Below are 10783 nucleotides of genomic sequence, written 5' to 3' on the forward strand. Positions count from 1 at the left end.
AGCCTGGGAAACAACAGTGCTAAGAGACGCTAAACTTAGCCAAATCACCCGTTCAAGGCACCATCACAATGGCGTTTTCACCAGTGCTCTAACATGTCACGTCAAGCCCAGTACGGTTGTTAAAAGGGGACAAAACTCTTCAAGCTTCAGAGGAGATCTTTCACCCGATACCGCTTTCCAGACTAATAAATCGCTCTTAGATAAACTGATGTTCAGCCTCACACCCTGCTGCCATTGCTAACAGTTTTTAGAAGACCTGGTTGGACTAGAATGGAACCAGCAACGGAGGATAATGTGGGGTGGGGCTTAACCACTGTGACCAGCCAAACCTCAGACAGGAGTCACTGTGGGGGCAGGGATTAAGCATTGTGCCCGGCCAAACAGCAGACAGGAGATAATGTGGGGGCAGGACTTAAACATTGTGCCCGGCCAAACAGCAGACAGGAGAAAATGTGGGGGCAGGGCTTAAACATTGTGCCCGGCCAAATGTCAGGCAGGAGATGTTGTTGGGGGGGAGCTTAAGCACATTGCCCAGCCAAACAGCAGACACACTGCCAGCTTTTCACTTTTTATATTCTGTTTGTAGCTCTGTCACGGCTGATTTGATTACCCTGCGTTTGCACATGTGCAGATCATTCACAGCTCTTTCCTGCCTTTTCTAGAGCTTTTTACCTTCCCAGCATGTAACTTGAGCCCACATCTCTGTGCTCTGTGTAACACTTAATGCCTACAAAATGACTTTTTCCCTTGTGTATGCAAGTATCAAACAATTCTTCTGATTTCTACTTGGGTTGTAATCTCCTGTATTAGATATACCAAAATGCTAAACTAATGAACTAACTTCATTATGTGGGATACATGGAGAAGTGATGCTGGAGATTTTGGGCTCCATGAAGGCATACCCTATTGGGCCCCCCAGTCCAGCCCAATTCAGTTATTTTTCAAATATTTGAAATTTGAAAACCCTTGGAATCATCCTCATTTTCCCCCACCTTACGGCGCCCCTGGATACATGACACAGAGTGTAAATGAAATGTTGATGTTTCCTTACAGACAAAATGGTAAAAAACAGTGCCACCTGCTGGATAGCAAACCAAATTGCCAGTTTCTTGTAAGTATATTTTATGCACTTAGCAAACGATTTTATGCAAAATTGCAGATTTTTTTATGGAGGAGGCAGGGTCAGGGAGTCCCTGGAACAACTGAGGGTTAAGGGCCTGGATCATTTATTCAGTTACTTTTAATCAGAACTCACTTTGGAAAACATTTTAAATGAAAGTTTTGTAACACATTTATTCATTGTACAGTAACATTTCATTCTAACATTTAAGTATTTAGTGTTTAGTGACAGTCAAAGGAGCAGAAACGCAATGTGGGTCTGGGATATTGCACATTGTTTTTTTGATGTGATCTGACTATTACAAACTTTTTCTGCTGTGGGTACTGACTCTTGGCACCAGCACATTTTTCTGTTTTACTAATAACTTTATTGAAGGATAATTTGCCTCTGTGAGAGCAGAGGAAGGACAGCACCTCTGTCAGGAGTATCGTCTGTGTTAGGCCCACATGCCGCATTCCTGCCTCCCCGCAAGTCCCGACCTGCTGCGTGGCTACAGCCACCCCACTTCTGAGATCTGAGCCCAGATGGAGTTAATCAGCATCATACACAGTTCAGATTCCCACCTGAAATCTCTAGGCAGTGGCTTGCTGCATCTTGCTTGTCCCTCCAATGGCTTTCATGAGATGAGAGTCTCCTTCTCGGTCTGGCCTGCAGAGGCTAACATCAGGCCTGCCACATGCATGTCTCTGCTGCTCTGCTAGAAGACAGCATGTGTAATTTCTCCTAACTCCTGACAGCTCTATAAAAAGCCCAAATATGTTGGTAATTGGCTGTAATTAAGTGCCCGATTACTTTGTAAAAGGGATCCTTTGCCACCATGTTGATATAATGACTGCGAGGCCAAGAAAACTCTTGGGAGCGTTTCGAGCGTCTTCAGGAACGAGGAATGCTTTATGTTGGCCATTTAGGGCAAGCAGGGTGAGTTTGAGAGCTGAAAGCCAGGTCGGGCCTTGAACTCTGTGAGGCTGCCCTGGGGCATGGCTCTGTCACTCTGTCTGTTACAGCTGTAATGAGGAAAAAGGACAGCAGGTGGTGTGGTGGCTGTGGAAACATTGTGGGAGAGGATCTGCTGCTGAGGTGTAAATGTGAACTGGAGTTAGACTCTGTAGACGTGTAGTGTAGTGCAGAGGATTTGTGCTGTTCCTTTGCTACACAACCAGTTCCATTCATGTTTTAGAAATCATTTTATTTAGTGCCTGATTTAAATGCCAAGTTAGCTGGCTTCCTGTTCAAATGCTGACTTCTATGGAGTATTTAAGAGTCATGGTGGGAAAGAGATCAGCCCCTTGACCACACCGCCCCCTGCAGTTTCTGCTGGGCTCCTCTTGACAGCTGACAGCGGAGTACAGGCGCTATTGTCCCCGCTTATCATGCAGGCCCAGAGATACCTGGCAGCTGCTGCACACAGGACAGCCTGGGGTGTGCCTCAACCACCCGCCCTAACTCAATTTGCCCTTGAGAGTGCGCCAGCGAGCTGCTGTAATTGGTAGCAGATGTTGGCGAGGTACTGAATAAAGCTGACCTCCTTTCCCTGACTGGTGCTTTTTCCATTGTGTGAGTGTGTGTGTATGTGTGTGTGTGAGTGTGCTGTGTGAGTTGCATCCCAGCCTCTCTGGTGTCTCTCTCGCTCCAGCCTCTGACTCACCGCTCCCCCCATCCTCTCAGGTGTCTGGACCAGGCCCCAGATCTCAGCCCTGTCTCAACCGTGTCAGATGCACTCCTCTGAGGTTGACGATGGAGTGAGTGAATGCCAGAAGCTTCTCATGATCTCTTGGGCATCTTGTCCTCTTCTGTGCCATCTGTAGGCTTTTGATGTCTGTGCTAAGGCCTGTACTCTTTAATTAATACTGATTAAAGGGGAACCATCCCCCTTTTACAAAATGAATTTTTTTTTTTGGCACTTATACAGTAAATGTACATATAACTTCACTGAAGATCACTGTATCACTGTGCAAACCTGTGTACATTTGAGTCAGTGCTTGTGTGTGTGAATGGGTGTGGGGTTTTCCTGCAGTTCCCTAATTCCCCACGAGGATTACCCTCATTGTCCAGGGCTAGACATAAGCCGCGGCACCGCGGCCAATGGCCGTCGTGCCTTTCAAAATTGGCCGCACGCCTCCTCAAAATTGAAATACCTTACGGCCAAGATTGGCCTGCCTTTAATGTTTGTCTGGCCGTATGCCCCCTTTTTACCGAAAGTAACGTTCATTACACAAAAGACTTGCGCACGCCACGGTCCACTTTACCTCGTCAACAATCGATGCATCTGTACTGAACCCGAACCCAACCTTCGATACGAGAAACAAGGTCGACCCGCACATCTCGTAATTCCCAACTACTGAATGAACCGCAATGAATTCTGAACTAATACAATCATGTGTTCGTCGCATGATTGGCTGGTACGGTATGTATCGTCCAGCCTACTATGGAGCCACAGCAATGACAATGGTGCATCATCGGGGGTTACGTTTTTGATTGGAAAAGCCATCCGACGGTTTCGGAATAACAGATAGGTGTCCTCTTCGGTAATCATCGTGTAGTTGTCGTCTGCTGCTTATGCTGTCACCATGCCTCGCAAAGATCGAGAACGTAAAAGAAAGCAAGCTGAACTCGCGGCTACTGCCGCAAAATGTTGCAAATTATCTACTTTGTTCAGGTAAGTGTCAGATGGTGTTGTAAAAAAACATTTGCCGAGGCAGAGCAGATTTGACTCAGAGAAGTACCAAGCTCTGCTGGGAGGATATAGGACTGGTAGCGTGCAGTGTGCAAAAAACGAACGTCAAGTCAATTGTCATGTACACTAAAAGAATACGGGTGTTCTGAGCAAACAAATACAAAAATATTGACGGCTCCTTTATTGTTGGATTTTGTTTTTTGAAATAAAGCTATATATATCTATAAATATATATATATATTCTGTCTCAAATCGAAGGTCGTATTGCGTAGGTTGTCTAAACTTGGTAATTAGGCTACAGTAATTGGTAATTAGTGACTCAGTATTGGCCCAATGCCTTTTTGGAAAGTTTCTGCTTTTTTGAAAATAAAAAAATGCATCCTTTATGGAAATAAAATTCCTCCACAAGGCCCGAGGTGTCCTATAATATTTAAATAAATGAAAAAAACATTTTTTCAAATTAAAATTTTTAATTTGTCAATGAATTCACAAAAAACAATACCACTGCACACTAGCTAATAAAATTTATGATCAAAATTCGAGAAAAAGATTTATGACCAAAGCTCTAATTTGAATTGGTGGTGCAGTGCCCTAGGAAAAGATACCCAGTGACTCATATTTCTTTGTACCAAGAAATTAGATAGGTGGTCCAAATACTTAATTAATGTAAGCTTTGGAAATTGTCAAATTACTACATAGTCTGCGAGCCTCGGATATACAGTATGGCCTTGGTGCCCTGGATTTACTCCAGATTTTGGCCTTGTGCCCAGGCTTAATGGCCTTGTGCCCTAGAAAAAATATGAATAGCCAAGGCCAAAGTGGCTGTGCCCTCCTAAATCCTTATGTCTAGCCCTGATTGTCCCATGCAAACTAAAAGTGACGTGGTCAGGTATCCCACCCTCCCCTTGGTGCTCACCCTACTCACCACCCAGGAAAGGTCCACACCCCCACCATCCCTCTGGGTAATACTGGAAACTTCAGACTAACTCTGTGAAGGGCATTCTCATCAGCAACAGTGACATTTATGCACTTGTGTTGACCAAAGCATTTTTTCAGATTTTTGGGCAAAACTGAAGGAGAGACAGAGGAGGACTGACATATTCTAGAAAAATGATAGACAACATCAGCGAGCCAGATGAACAAAGCTCTCATATCCTTGCAATTCCCTGTTTTTCCAATAGGTGGAGCATACGTTAGCATTTAAGGTAGTTCTTCGTTTGTGTTTTGTAACGTTTGCTTGCTGAAGAATCCAGTAAGCAGAGAGCACAGGCATCAGCTAAACATCACCTTTCCACATTTCATTGTTCTGCAGGTGATACTCAGCCATTAAACTGAGCTGAACTGAAAAGATTGAGATTCATATTTAGAAAAAAACGATGAAGGCAGGATTACAGACAAGATCTGAGGGAAGAAGGGGCCCAAATTACTGAGAAATCTAGACCCCAGAATGAAATATTGATCTTCACCAGTTCCATGTTCCATACTAATTTTTTCTTCACTATCAGACATTGTGGTATTTATCGGAGCTCATTAAAATGATGATAAAATGCGAGTGTTATTTTTAATCAGTCCACAAACACCCTGCCCCAAACCCCAGTATTCCTTAAACAAATATGGCATGCGTAAATTATGGCTGGCCCAGAGGGCGCCTGTGAAATATACAGCTTTAACCTTTACATTTAATAAGCGTCAGACTGTATCTTCACTCCTGCAGGGCTCCTCTCATGAAGCATCCTATTTGAAGTCGAGAACTAACATTTGTTCAGGATATTAGTGTTTGAAGTGTGTCCATGGGGGGGTGGGGCGCAGGACGAGATGCAAAGAAGCAAGTCTGGCTTCATCCGGTATACTTACTGTTGTGAAATTTACACTCCCGCTAAATGGGGAAGCATCCCCCACCCATTGAGTGTGACATTTGAAAAAATGCCAGGTGCTTTGGATGGGTTGTGGGTGGGCGGGGGTGCAGAAGTACTTTACTCAGCAAACTGGACCAGCTCCACAAAGGTCTTGCCAAGTCTGAAAACTAAAACGCACTGCAGAGCATACTGTGGAGACCTGGGGCAGGACAGAAGTGCACAAATGTTTACAGGGGCACAGGGCAGGCACTGGAGGAGGCAGGGTTCATTTGAACATGTGGTGTTTACTTTTTTCTAGATTGTTCCTCTTGCTCATGCAAAGTTATAGAGCGTGACTTTAGAGGGAAAGATAAAACTGAGCATCGGCTGTGTTCCTCAGGATGTGACGTAATCCAGTCATATGGGAATTGTTTTCGCTGCATTGCTGGGTCAATCCTTTGTGTTACTTGTGAGAAGACCTCGTCTGAAGGTCGACCTATGGCTTCAGATGGCATCAGGCTTCTCCGCTGTATCCAATAACAACGACAAGATGTAAACCGGGCTATTGGCTTAATTGGCTTGTGTTCTGCACTGATCAACATGGCTAAAGCACCACTGGAGGGGGACCTTCAGGTGGGAGAGGGAGGTCACCACCATCTGCTTTAATTAGGATGATTTTGGACAGCTGTTTGTGCATCGTGGATGCCTTGGACCTTTGTGGGGCCAAGGGAGATGCTGGGCTAGCTGGTCTTAACCACTTGGGGGGGCGGAATCTGACTCAGCCGACAGCCATGTTGTCTGACACTCTGACCACTGGTCACAGACACATCACAGTGCACCTACTGCCTCAGGGACAGTGAATCATCCCCATCCTAACCTGATAAGCAGCCCCCAAAAACACACTATAACTCAGCAACCTGTGCTACCCACTGAACCCAGATTGGGATCTTTGATTTGAGGAAGAGAGGAAATGAAGAGCATGGAATGAGGGCACAGGCAGCCCAGAATGTGCACCTATCCTCTGTAATGAGCTCCAGCTGTTATGACTCATCAGCTCTGGGTGTGGGACACGGGTGTGGAACTGGTGACCTTTCCTTAGTAGGAAGGTCAGAGTCGTTCAGGAGCTGTTTTATGCTACTTTTTGGCCACTTATCTGGTAGTCAGGTGGGCTGTTCTGCATCAAACCATGTTGCTCAGGTGGCCCCGTGTCATGTCATGGGGAGCATGGTCTGTCTGATGTGCTCCTGGAATCTCCGGTTTGGATTTTAAACAGCTCTGCCATACTAACAATCATCCTGTGTTAGACAGGACGGTATATGTTCCTACTCACCTACTTCTGGCTCCTCCGGGATTCTACCGGCTCCAAGTACAGATGGGCCAGGCCTTCATGGAGATCCCTGGACCGCTGGGAGGTCTTGTTTATCTGTATGGAACATAAGCACCTCTCCAAAACGTTCCCGTTTATAGAGCCTGTGGAGCCAAGCAGCTCCAAGGCATGGAGTAGTCTGCTATTTATAGACAGCACCATCCCAGCAGAGGTGGGGAGTTATGCTGAAATGCAGCAAAAATCTCGTACTCTGTATTTTCCAGCATTTAGTCATGCTTTTCTGTGGCTGATGAGAGCAGCGTTGCAGCTTCAAGTCGACCTCTAGCGTTTCCACAATGGTCCTTAATTTGAAGACCTCTGTGGTCTTGCTATCTCCACTTGGTATGAACTGAACTCAACACATTTGACATGTTTTGCTGCCACTCATTTGTCACATTTCCTTGTGTGCCTAAAACAGACTTCTCATCACACTCCTTGGAACCAGAATTCACATCCTGAGAAGAAGAATCTCAAAATAAAGTCAAATTGCTCCAGTTAATGCTGAATCCTTTTCCCAGAGGCCTTTTGCAGCCCTTTGGCATGTTTGCATTGGCTGTCGGGGTGTCTGAGAGCAGACAGTTTAGAGGCCATATTCTGAGGGGTTCAAAACTCATAGTCCCGTTTTTCCTTCCTGGAATGATGGATGTTCACGAGGTGTTAAAGTGTCCATGGAGCACTATGCATCTTCCATTCTCCTTTCCATGAGGATGAAATACATTGAAGATGGTAACTGGTAATCTGGTGACTGAGAGAAGCTGAAGGGGAGGACTATTAAACTAGAAACCTTAAATATATACAACATATAAAATATTTTAGCTAAGAACAGGTCTGGTGAGCAAGTATTTGGAAAAAAACATGAACCAAGGTCTGATTTCATTACAGTTTTTTCAGGATTCAGCCTGTCAGTTGGCTGTCCAAAGGTTTTGTCCTGCAGTCCAGACTTTAACATTGATCCTCAGCCAGGTTATCAGATCCAGACAGACTGCTGATTTCAGCAGAAAATTATAGCCAGGGTTTTATTTTTAAAAGAAAAGACGGCCTCGATCTGTTGTGCATTCTAGTTGTCACTCAAGCTGTACAACACGACAGTTAGTGGCAGGATGGGAAAAAGACCTCAACATATGCACTACTGACACTTTTTTCAGTGTTAATTCACAGCATGTTGACAGAGCCTTTGTCCTCTGTGTGTCTCAGTGGCTTTGAATTATGTCAGAACACTTTCTATGAATTTTCCAAGGCAGCAACACTCCTCTTACAGCTTGGCACAACCGGCACAAATATAGCACAGATTTTGTCATCTGTTTCTTGCCAGATGGAAGCTACAAATGGATGAAGATTTTCAGATTTTTTTAAAAAGATATGTATAGAGCATGTTGAACAGAGGCAGGGGTGAAGTTATGTAGGTAACTACAGGATTGAATAGCATTGTGGGAAATGGTTTAATCATCACTGGGGAAACTTTTCAGCTACCATAACGGCTGACTGACGTCAAGTGGGTGAATTACAAGTGAGCGCAAAGAAAAATGTCTGAACACTTGTGAAAAGGATTAGAACAGGAGTGCAGTACCTATACACTTTAGTGACAACAGCTGTAGTGTATTGTGATGACTGTGCATTAACAAACAGGAGCAGTGAGTAGCCGGCTTCAGCACTGAAAGCTGACACAGCTAAAGTGATTGGAAAAAGGCTGATGACTGAGGTGATTACAGTTGACTGTGTTCCTCAGCCTGTTAGCTCGGCCTGTGAGGCATGCCTGTATCTGTACTGTCCCCCGCTGTGCTGCCTATGTGACAATAACACCCCCCCACTGCCACCATCGGCCTCTGATTCATCCTCCACTAATCACCGATCTTAATGGTGCTGCACATCATGAAGTGCTTGTTTGCATATTGACACAATCCATGCGATGCATATGCAAATCAGGCTGGGTACTGTGACCAGCTCGTGCCACTGAGCCGCCAATGTCGTTATCTGGTTACCTAAAGGACCCGGAGTAGCCATGAGGCAGAGAGTTTCGCCAGAGTGGGTGGCATGCCTGAAGTTAAAAGTAGCCTGATTTGGTGATTCAGCAGTATTCATGTGCCCAGTTTGGTCCTACCGTGGTGATGATGGGCACAGCTGTACCCAAGTACAGGAATAACAGGAAATAGAGGGATGAAGAAAATTATGCTACGAGGCTCCACCCAGAATCATGATGATCGCATAAATGTATATTTTTTTTTTAAAACTTGACATCAGTTTGTTTTAAGGTGTTTCAATAAAGCAGTTCCTAGAAGAAACACAAAATGAATCTGAACTGAACATGATTAATGTCCAGTCTGAGAGCTGGGGCCAGATCGGATTGCTGTTATAAAGTGGTTGCCGTTTCAGGCCAGTCGGTCCTGTGTGGTTCCTAACCTGTGGGCCTCCTTAACACTAGCCCGTTTCCATGACATGTCCTCGGGCAGAGCCAGAACACTGATTAATTTCTGCTTCTTTTATATGCCAGAAAAACCTTCTCCCGATGTAATCGACACCAGATTGGTCACCCCAGTCTGCCGTAACGACATATAGTGAGAGAATGAGCATCAATAAAATATAAAGTCTCCAATTACTCCCAGGTCCCCAGACTCTGAGATCACTAACCCCCTCCCCACTATAATACCTACGATTACCTACCCCTGACCCCTGATTTACACTGGATGCGTATCCGCTGTGGTGCGTTTCTGACACGGCAGTCGCAGGCAAGCGCCGCCAATAAAGTCAATGCATCAGTTTACACCAGATCCGCTGCGTTGCGTTTCCGCTACGTCTCTGTTCCATTACACGTCCGGCAGTCCGTCGAGATGCGCATCAAGTCTATTTTTGACGGATACGGATCAAGAACGCAAAACAGAGCGCATGCGCCAACTCCCCTTCACATCATGGACGACGAAAAGTTAATTTTGGAGGTGGAGAAACACGGAATTGTGTACGACCCCAGACATCCTTTTTACAAGGATAATAGTAGAAAGGAGAAGACGTGGAGTGAAACTTCAGAAGTTTTGGGATTTGACGGTAAGTTGAATCTTCCAATTAACTATGTATATACTTGATTTTTAATGAAAGTAACCTGTACTGTGAAGTATTTGTAAACTCCTAATAAAATGTTCAGTAACCTATATGGGAGTGACACATTATTTTATCCATAGAAACATAGATAAATGTTATGTTAAATGTTATTCTCCCGTGGTCATTTGATCTCGCAAAGCAGCGGCGCGCCGGATCAGATACGGACCACAAGCGCGTCCATTATGAATTGGCGGACGGCCTCGGGCGGAATGCGAATGCAGCGCAGTCGCACCGCAGCCGCACCGGATACGCATCCAGTGTAAATCAGGGGTAAAACAGGGGTTGAGAAGGGTCCAGCTGCAGACGCCTGTAGAGTGGAGATCCACCGGAAATACGTCACCTCCACAGGAAATACGTGATTTTAAGGGGCGTAAAGTGGATCTCATGATCTTTACGGACGTAAAGTGGAGCTCCACAGGAAACACGTGACCTCTACCGGAAACTACCACTCTGTTAGCGAAAAGAGACAAGATAGAATCCAAGGAGACATTCCTCTTTGGTTTTCAGATCCAAGAGGACATGGAATTATTTTTACAGGCCTGTGTTGACCAGCGGGGCCTCCGGGTTAATGCTGTCTGTTATGAGAAAGATTAAATTACTGGCACATGAGTGTGTTGATTGATTTTTTTATTTATTTCATTCTGTTTGTTTTTGCTGTCTAAATAAATTTAGCAGTTGATTGAATATAATTGTTACAT

This window comes from Paramormyrops kingsleyae, chromosome 1 (genome assembly GCF_048594095.1).
Source record: "Paramormyrops kingsleyae isolate MSU_618 chromosome 1, PKINGS_0.4, whole genome shotgun sequence".
Lineage (NCBI taxonomy): Eukaryota > Metazoa > Chordata > Actinopteri > Osteoglossiformes > Mormyridae > Paramormyrops > Paramormyrops kingsleyae.